General features: G+C 35.4%; 1 non-coding gene across 1 annotated transcript; it reads right to left on the bottom strand.

The window, feature by feature from the left end:
- Window positions 1-5,055: 5,055 nt before the first annotated feature.
- Window positions 5,056-5,174, bottom strand: LOC112781911 (U5 spliceosomal RNA). The gene has a single exon (XR_003192658.1). It is a non-coding gene; the product is annotated as a U5 spliceosomal RNA (small nuclear RNA).
- Between the last annotated feature and the right edge of the window lie 4,096 nt (window positions 5,175-9,270).

Genomic DNA, 9,270 nt, shown 5'->3' with positions numbered 1-9,270 from the left:
CAACAATTGAAGCCAGGTTTGAGCATCTAAATGTTGAGGCAGAAGCTCATGTTGGCAGCAGAGCCTTACCCACGTTTTTTAACTTCATTGTTAATATAGTTGAGGTAAACCACGTGTGATTTCTAAATCTCTCTTTCCTTTGATGCTTCAATCAAGATTGTTGTTGGTTTTAGTTTGTGTAGGATTTGTACTTATTCTGAAATTTTTAATCTTCCAGAGTTATTTGAATTATCTTCATATCCTTTCAAGCCAAAAGAAGCAAGTGACCATTCTTAAATATACTAGTGGAATTGTAAGACCTTGTAGGTAAGAAGATAGGATTAGTTGGAATCCTGAAGCTCAAACTTTATTCATCTTCCTATTCACCACTACATTTTGTTTTCATTTTCAGGATGACATTGCTTTTAGGCCCTCCAAGTTCTGGAAAAACCACACTTCTTTTGGCTCTGGCAGGAAAGCTTGGTCTGGATCTTAAGGTTAAAGTGCTTCTTTCATGTTTTTCTTCATGTATGCATCAATCAGATAATCTAACCAAACCATGATTATTGCTCACCTTATATCCATTTTTTGCTGAAAAATATGTTGCAGGTTAGTGGCAGAGTTACCTATAATGGCCATGAAATGAATGAGTTTGTACCTCAAAGAACTGCAATATACATCAGCCAGAATGATGTTCATATTGGAGAAATGACTGTGAGGGAAACCTTGGCTTTCTCAGCAAGGTGTCAAGGGGTTGGTTCAAGATTCGGTTAGTCGAATTTTACCTTAATTGCCATGCCAAATATTTTCAAAATGCTGTATGGATATAAAAAATCAACCACTATATATATATATATATATATATAATATATATTTTTGTTAATGTTTTTGGGGGAACTTAGACCATGGTCATTTTTATTATTACCTTAGATTTCATGTTGAAGCATATTTCTAGGGACCATGCCAAATATTTCGTTGGTATTGCCATAGCCATATTTAAGTCATCATTATATTGTATTCCGATTTGTCCATGATTATTTTTGAACAAGCTAAGCGTTCTTATCAAGATCAGATCCTAGGCAACTCCGATGGCTATTAGCTATGCACGCACTTCTTTATTTTGTGATCATTCAAGATATGATATGTTGAAAACCTCACTGATGATAATGACTTTGGTTATGATGTTGGATTAATATTTTACCTCACTGATAATCCATTCCCCTGTTCTCTAGTTGTTTCTCCTTCTTGTCCATCAATCTGAAAGCACAAATTTCTCTCCTGAAAGCGCAGAAAGTTACTCTCTCTCTCTCTCTCTCTCTCTCTCTCTCTCTCTCTCTCTCTCTCTCTCTCTCTCTATATATATATATATATATATATATATATATATATATATTAAGATTTTCTTCTCTCTGTTTTACATTAAAACAGTTTTTGACTAATGAAATTTCTTAGGATCCTCTATTCGCTGTATGCCTGATTGCGAATCAAAATAATTTAACTAACAAAGTAAGCAATAAGTTCTTCTTTTTCTGGCTAGGTTTATATTCCCAGGCTCCCTTCGTTCTTTGTCTCAATGTTTCGGCAATAATAATTAGAACTAGATATTTAGCATTAGAAGAGGGATATAGAGCTAGCGTTAATTTTTTTTATTGCCTTTACATTATTATTGAGGAACCTTCAACATGGGATAGTAGTAGTTTAATTACTTTGATAGTAGTTGTTATTGTCTATTCGTAATATATATATCAAAAGCTAATTAAAAAAGCAATGATGGCTGTGAAAGATTTGGAGAATATATTATTAAGATTTCATTCCTATGAAAATATGTTGAGGTATCTGATTTGTTTGATAAACTGAATTTGGCAGATTACAAAAATTTAGGCTAGAGTGGTTATCCTTGTTTGTCTATATTCTTAGCAACGGGAGCCAGATTGAGTCAAGACCAACTTTGGAACAGGTAATAATTATTAGCATTTTAAGATTTGTGCTACTTGTTGATGAAAATTGTAAGGGAAAGTTAGGGAAGTTAGCAAAATTGTAAGGGAATATGAGTGAAATCTCTGAACCTTTTAAGAAGCTACAACTTGAAAGCCATTTAATAAGTTTGACATAACACTAAATGCTACTACTTGGACTTCAACTCAGAAAGAGCACATATAATGGTGAATTGGTGATTCTAACACTTTCTGAGTCCACTTTCTTTACTTTTACTACTATCTTTCATCCATTTTGTGCATTTGATTTTTCTTATTCTGACTCTGATTTATTTTTGTTCAAGTTGGTTTTTTTTACGGCAAATGAAGTAATTGTTTGAATGATTTAGTTTACTTTCTTTGAAAAATAAAAATAAATTACTTGTTTTTAGCATTTTATTCTATGGCCGCCAAGGCTTTTTTTTTTTGGCAGGAACATTTTTCTTGTTCAGAAAAATAAGGTCCTAAACAAATACTTGTATCATAAGGGAAATATGTTGATTATTGTTCATTAGAAAAACTATCTCATTACTCTGCTGATACAGTTTAAAGTATAAACTTGTGGATGTTATTAGTATGTGCTAAGTTATTGCCTAAGAGTGAGTTTATTTCAGGCTTTTGATAGTTCTTTGTAGTTGTAAATGACTTGAAATTGATATGTTAAAATTAATTAGTCTAGGTTATTTTTTATTTTTTGATGTCATTATTCTGATTCTTCTTGTTTGTTGGTGTTGTGATATTAATTTTGATTTTGTGGAACGGATTTGATACTGTTTTGAGTCTTTGATAATTGGTTACTAAGTTTTTGTAGAGGTTGAAGGTTATTAATTCAAGTTCTTTTTACACAAGAAAAAAGCAGGTTCATTTCTTTTCTTTTCTTTGCTTTATATGAACTTTGGTTGTTGCTTCGGTACCAAGGTTGTCTTGCCATGTAATGTACTCTCTTGCTGCTAACCTTCATTCCTTGAGTCATGGAAATTGATGAATTATTGCTGCTATATAGGCCATGTAATTGCAGTGCCAGTGAGGGAGAACCATCAAGCAGTGTTGCAAAGGCAAGCATTTCCTTTTGCTTTGTAACTTGGATCCTTGAGATTCTATTGTCCCTGGATACCTTTTTTGGGTGGCTGGATAGTGGCAGTGAAGTAATTGCAAGGACTTAAAAGTTCTGGATCTAAATAAACCATTGCTAATTGCAAGGACTTAAAAGCTCTGGATCTAAATAAACCATTGCACCTCACTTCGATGCTTATATCATTTAAGAGAGATAAGCCTAATCTGCCATTCGTCTCTTGTATTCCTTGTGTAGTTTAGCCTCCCGAAATTCTAAACTTGAATAGGTTAATATTAATAGTGGAATATTTTGATCATTTGAAGACGGTAATAACACTAGTTTATAATTTTGTGGAGATAGAGTACAATAATAAATAATAATATTTTATAGCTTATAAAAAAATTTTATAAGTAAAAATAAGGGCAAATCACTATATTAAACTAAGAGAAGAAAAAATTTACACAAATAAGTCAAATGAAAAACTGCTTCATGAATCTACCAATAGCCATTTTTATATAGTTCGAATCTACTCAATTCGACTCCATTTACATATAATTCGAATTATACACACATGCACACACACTAATTCGAATTAACCTGATTCGAATTACACATACAGTAATTCGAATTAGGGTGATTCGAATTACACCCTGATTTATTAAAAAATTTAATAATTTATTAAAAAAATAATTAAAAAATTAAAAAATATATATTTTATTTCATGTATTAAAAAAAAACTAACAAAATATTTAATTACGAGACTTCTTTAAAATATTAATGAGTTATCAATTCAAATTCCATACAATACACTTTTGTCCATTTTTAATAGTTCATAAATATTTTTTAATAAATTTTTTTAATGAATTTATTTAAATTATACTACAAAAAATATTTTATTCTATGCAAAACAATTTTAAAAAAAATGGCTTAAAAAATGTTAGGAGTACTATAAAAATTTGTAATGTTCTAATGACTTAGGTAAATACATGCATGTACTAAATAAAGTACTCTACATAGTCAATAATAATTTAGAAATTAAAGAAAATATTTTATTCCATACAAAACAATTAAAAAATATATTTTATTTATTTTTCCACACATATTTCCTGTCATTATATTGCCATTAGAATCCTCATATATTTCTAATTTCTCAACCTAACCTTCACAAATTCTAACACAATCTTCATATAATTTTACTTGAGATATGTATCTATTTTTTGTGATTTGTATAAGTGAGTCAATATATATAAATGGGTAATAGACGTATCAGTACAAGTTTTATTATTGACTAATGATAACTCTATTTATATTAATATAGAGAGTAAATCAAATAAATATTTAAATTATTGGTCTCTAAAATTTGAAAAAAAATATTATTCTTCGTTATAAATATGTTTATTATAATTTTTTTTAATTTTTAAAAGTTGTTTTACCAAAACACAATTATAGTACTTGTACTTATTAAAAGCTATTTTTAATGTGATTATACAATACTCTTCTGCCCATTCTTAATAGCTCATGAATATTTTTTAATAAATTTATTTAAATTATACCACAAAAAAATATTTTATTGTATGCAAAATAATTTAAAAAAATATTTTTTAAGCTATTTTTTTAAAATTATTTTGCATAGAATAAAATATTTTTTTAGTATAATTTAAATAAATTCATTAAAAAAATTTATTAGAATTTGTTTTTTGTAGTATAATTTAAATAAATTCATTAAAAAAAATTATTAGAATTTATTACGAAAAGGGAGTAATAATGAGATTTTTGTTTGGCTGATTTGCGTAATATCAAGGGAGTAATAATGAGATTTTTGTGTAATAATGAGATTTTTGTTATCAAGGGAGTAATAATGAGATTTTTGTTTGGCTGATTTGCGTAATATCAATCTCCCCTTGGCATATATGTGATTTTTTACCCTAAAAACTTACTAACAAAAACAATAACAAAAGTAACAAGAATTATATGTAGCATTTACCTCATAAAAACTTACTAACAAAAACAATAACAAAAGTAATAAGAATTAAACTTAATTGTGGATCAATTTCCTAACAAAGGAAAAGACCCTCTAAAAATTGGCGTATGCCACTTTATGCAACGTGCACACGGTATTCTTTAGTAAAAGGCGAAAGAATAGTTCGCTCTGTGCACAATGCGTGGCTGCGTGCTCTAAGATGGATGTATTTAGTGGATTTTATATTGGTCCTCTTATCCAAAACATAGGTAATATCTCCGATGTAGGACTTCAAATGACAAAGATATTCATTTGTTCATGGTTGTACACGTTATTTGTGACATAAAATGTCTCACTCTGACTTTCTACAATAATTAGAAGTTGAACTTCAATGCTTCTCTCATAACATCAACATTGTGCACCGTTTTGAAACTAAAACACTATGTTCAAGATTTAGAGAACTGGCCAATCATCTGAAAATTTTTTTGCTTTGAAATTTAACATATTGTATATCAATAGGCTGCAATTGTACGTGAAATGAAGACAAAATCACAACTTTCCTGTGTAAAGTGAAGTTCTGTTGTATCTAATTAGTGCAAAATGTAAACCAACTGAATGAAACAGGAATTTAATTGAGAAGGGGCTCCAAGTACAACTGTACAAGCACATATCTTACATACATAAGATGTTCGTTTATGACTGTGTGTGCACTTATTTATCTGTGCAATATCATAAGAATTTAGCTAATATCATATTAAGAGTATAATAACAAAGAATTTGAAATTTTTAATAGTATAATAATAAAAAAAATTAAATTTTTAATGTAGTCAATTTGGTATTTTTAACTTGGTTAACAAAACCTATATCATAAATCACTGTATTACTCAATTTAATTACTTTAAAATAATTTTTTTATAACAAAAAAAATCCCTATTAGCAGAGGTGAAATAATAGGCCAAAAGAGATTATTCAAGCAATAACAAAATCAAAGAATGAAAAAGTATTTTGACTAGTTTAGTTCTGCTAAAAAGTAAACTAATTAGGGAATTGAATTTAGATATTGAAAAAACAGACAAACTGTAACACATAAAACAAGAATTTTACTTACATGGAGAGGCTCTTTAAAAAATTGGGATAGACTACTCTAAGCAATGTGTGTACGGTATTCTTAGTAAATGACGAAAGAATAATTCGCTCTGTGCCCACTGTGTAGCGTGATTTGTGATTCAAGCCTATCCTAACTCTTATATGAGCAGTCATGTCAAAACCAAAGCTAAACTCTTTGGTGTGGCACCTTAACAGACAAAGATATTTAAGGTGTGTTTGGAAAATGTGTTAAAAAAAAGGGCAAAAAACGTATATGTGCCAAGTTGGGTTGAAAATTACCAATTCTGATACATCAATCCACCAAAGGATAAATTAATGTAATTCGAATCAATACATTTTGAATTAGATATCAATGTAATTCGAATTGATATAATTCGAATTATTCCCAAGTAACGTGCCTAAGTAATTCGAATCAATATGCATCGATTTAAGTTAGAGTAGTTCGAATTTAGTCAATTCGAATTACTAGCATCAGCTGCATAAAGAGGAAGTTCGAATCAAGTAGTTTCGAATTACTATTGTTTTCTAAGCAAGAGTAATTCGAATTGATATGATTCGAATTATATATATATATAGTGCGAATGAACTTGATTCGAATTACTAAGAAGGAAAGCTCTATATATACGATGTGTACGTGAGTTGCTCTCAATAGAGGGGTAAGATGGCTAGTGAGGATAGTTTTCTAGTGCTGGTTCACCACAGAGGATCGATTAAGAGAAAAACTCGATCTGGTGTGAAGTTCACCGATAAGGATCCTCTCTGTATTATCGTGAGGTCAACGACGAGCTATGATGACCTTGTTAGCTCTGTACTGCTGAAACTTGGTCTGGAGGGTCTGAAAATGGTTAAGAAGTTTTTCTATCGCATTCCAACGACGGTCCTCCAAGATACCGTGAAGTATGACTGTTTCACGATCGGAAGTGATGAGGACTTGCAGGTCATGTATCATTGTCGCCGGCAGTTTCCCGAGGTGAGGACACCAGAGCTGTTGGCAAAGTTGGTTGATGTGGTATCCAGCTCGGGGGGTTCGAACCGGAACACGAACACTTTAGCCACGGTGGCTAGTTCTAGCTCGAGACCTGCCATTGCTTCTTCCTCCGTCCCTGTGTACGAGCCACCGACCCAGCCTGTCGCCTCCCCTTCGTTCGCTGTTGATCTCAGTGGCAATATCGGCGACGAGGTTGGTACAGGGGAACATCTTCCGACCTCAGTACATTGTGCTACACCAGCTGGTGTTGGAGACGGATTGTTTGATGATCCAGATGACGATGATGTTGAGCCGGATCTGATTGCTGACGATAGTGGCGATGATCTCGCAGCGAGTGACTCGAGAGGGGCTGCAGGTGGATCTAGTTCTGGCACACAGCAGTACCCATCCCATTTTTCATCATTGGACCTGGATGCCATGGGGCAGAACGGGCTTCCTGGGCAGGCTGCTGGCTTTGGCGCTAGAGATGTGGATGGGTCTGCTGGTATGACAGAGTTCCAGGTTGGTCAACAGTTTCAGGATAAAGATGAGGCCCTGTTGAGTGTGAAGACTTACAGCATCCGCCGAGGGGTACAGTACATGGTGGTTGAGTCTGACTATCGCCGGTATGTGGAAAAGTGTTCTGAGTTTGGGAATGGGTGCACATGGTTGATTCGGTTGAGTCTTCGGCAGCGCAAGGGCATCTGGGAAGTGAAACGGTACAACGGACCGCATACGTGTCTCGCCACCTCTATCTCCAGCGACCATAGGAGTTTGGATTATCATGTGATAGCGACATTCATTATGCCAATGGTGAGGGCTGATGCATCCGTCAACATCAAGGTGCTCATAAATGCCACGGCCGCAAATTTTGGATTCAGGCCGACGTACAGGAGGGTCTGGATGGCGAAGCAGAAGGCTGTTGCCATCATCTATGGTGACTGGGATGAGTCGTACAACAAGCCCCCTAGGTGGGTGTTAGGAGACCATGCCTGGTTCAGTAGCAGTCCTTCGGACATGCCCAGTTCGAGTTGGGGGCCAGTTGGACGAGTCTCATGCTTATTTTCATAGGTTGTTCTGGACGTTCCCACCTTGTATTGAGACATTCCGTCATTGCAAGCCGTTGGTGAGTATTGACGGCACCCATATATATGGTAAGTATGGCAGAACGTTGCTAGTCGCAATTGCACAGGACGGGAACTCCAACATACTCCCTGTGGCATTTGCACTAGTTGAGGGTGAGAATGCTGATTCGTGGTCCTTCTTTCTCTCTCACCTCCGTCAGCACGTCACACCGTAGCCAGGTCTTCTAGTTATTTCGGACAGCCATAACGGCATCAAGGCCGCGCTTGAGGCTCCTGATGGGGGATGGCTACCTCCAGCTGCATACCGGGCATTCTGCATTCGACACGTAGCAGCAAATTTCGCCCTCACCTTCAAGGGCAAAGACGCTCAGAGGCTTCTTGTGAATGCCGCATATGCGAAGACCGAAGTGGAGTTTGATTACTGGTTTGACATTCTGCGGTCTGAGAATCCGGCCATGTGTGACTGGGCGAACAGGATTGAGTATTCGTTGTGGACACAGTATTGTGATAAGGGGCGCAGATTCGGGCACATGACAACCAATATCTCTGAGTGTGTGAACTCAATCCTTAAGGGTGTGAGGAACCTCCCTGTGTGCTCGCTGGTGAAGGCCACATACGGCAGGTTGGTTGAACTATTTGTCCGCAAGGGGAGGGAGGCCGAGGCCCAGCTAGGTATCGGACAACAATTCAGTCAATACCTGGTAAAGTGTATCGCGGCCAATCTGAAGACGGCTAGGTGCTTCACGGTGACTGTATATGACAGGGATAACTCGGAGTACACCGTGGCAGAGACGACTCCGACTGGTTCGTTCTCACTGGGTAGCTACAGGGTCTCACTAGCTTCGCAGACATGTGATTGTGGCTACTTCTAGGCACTTCATTTTCCATGTCCGCACGCATTGGCATGCTGTGCCTACTCACGTGTTACTTGGCAGCCATACGTCCACCAGGTTTATCGACTTAGTTCGATTTTCAGTGTATATCGGATGTGATTCACACCTCCCATCCCGGAGGGTTTCTGGCCACCTTATGACGGGCCAACCGTTATACCGGACCCGAATATGAGGCGTGCAAGGGAGGGTCGTCCGCGGTCCACTCGGATACGGACCAATATGGATGAGGCAGATCCGAACCAGCCCAAGAGA

Source organism: Arachis hypogaea, chromosome 19 (genome assembly GCF_003086295.3).
Source record: "Arachis hypogaea cultivar Tifrunner chromosome 19, arahy.Tifrunner.gnm2.J5K5, whole genome shotgun sequence".
Classification (NCBI taxonomy): domain Eukaryota; kingdom Viridiplantae; phylum Streptophyta; class Magnoliopsida; order Fabales; family Fabaceae; genus Arachis; species Arachis hypogaea.
Note: the sequence above shows the minus strand (reverse complement) of the source record. Positions and strands in the feature narration are given on the sequence as shown.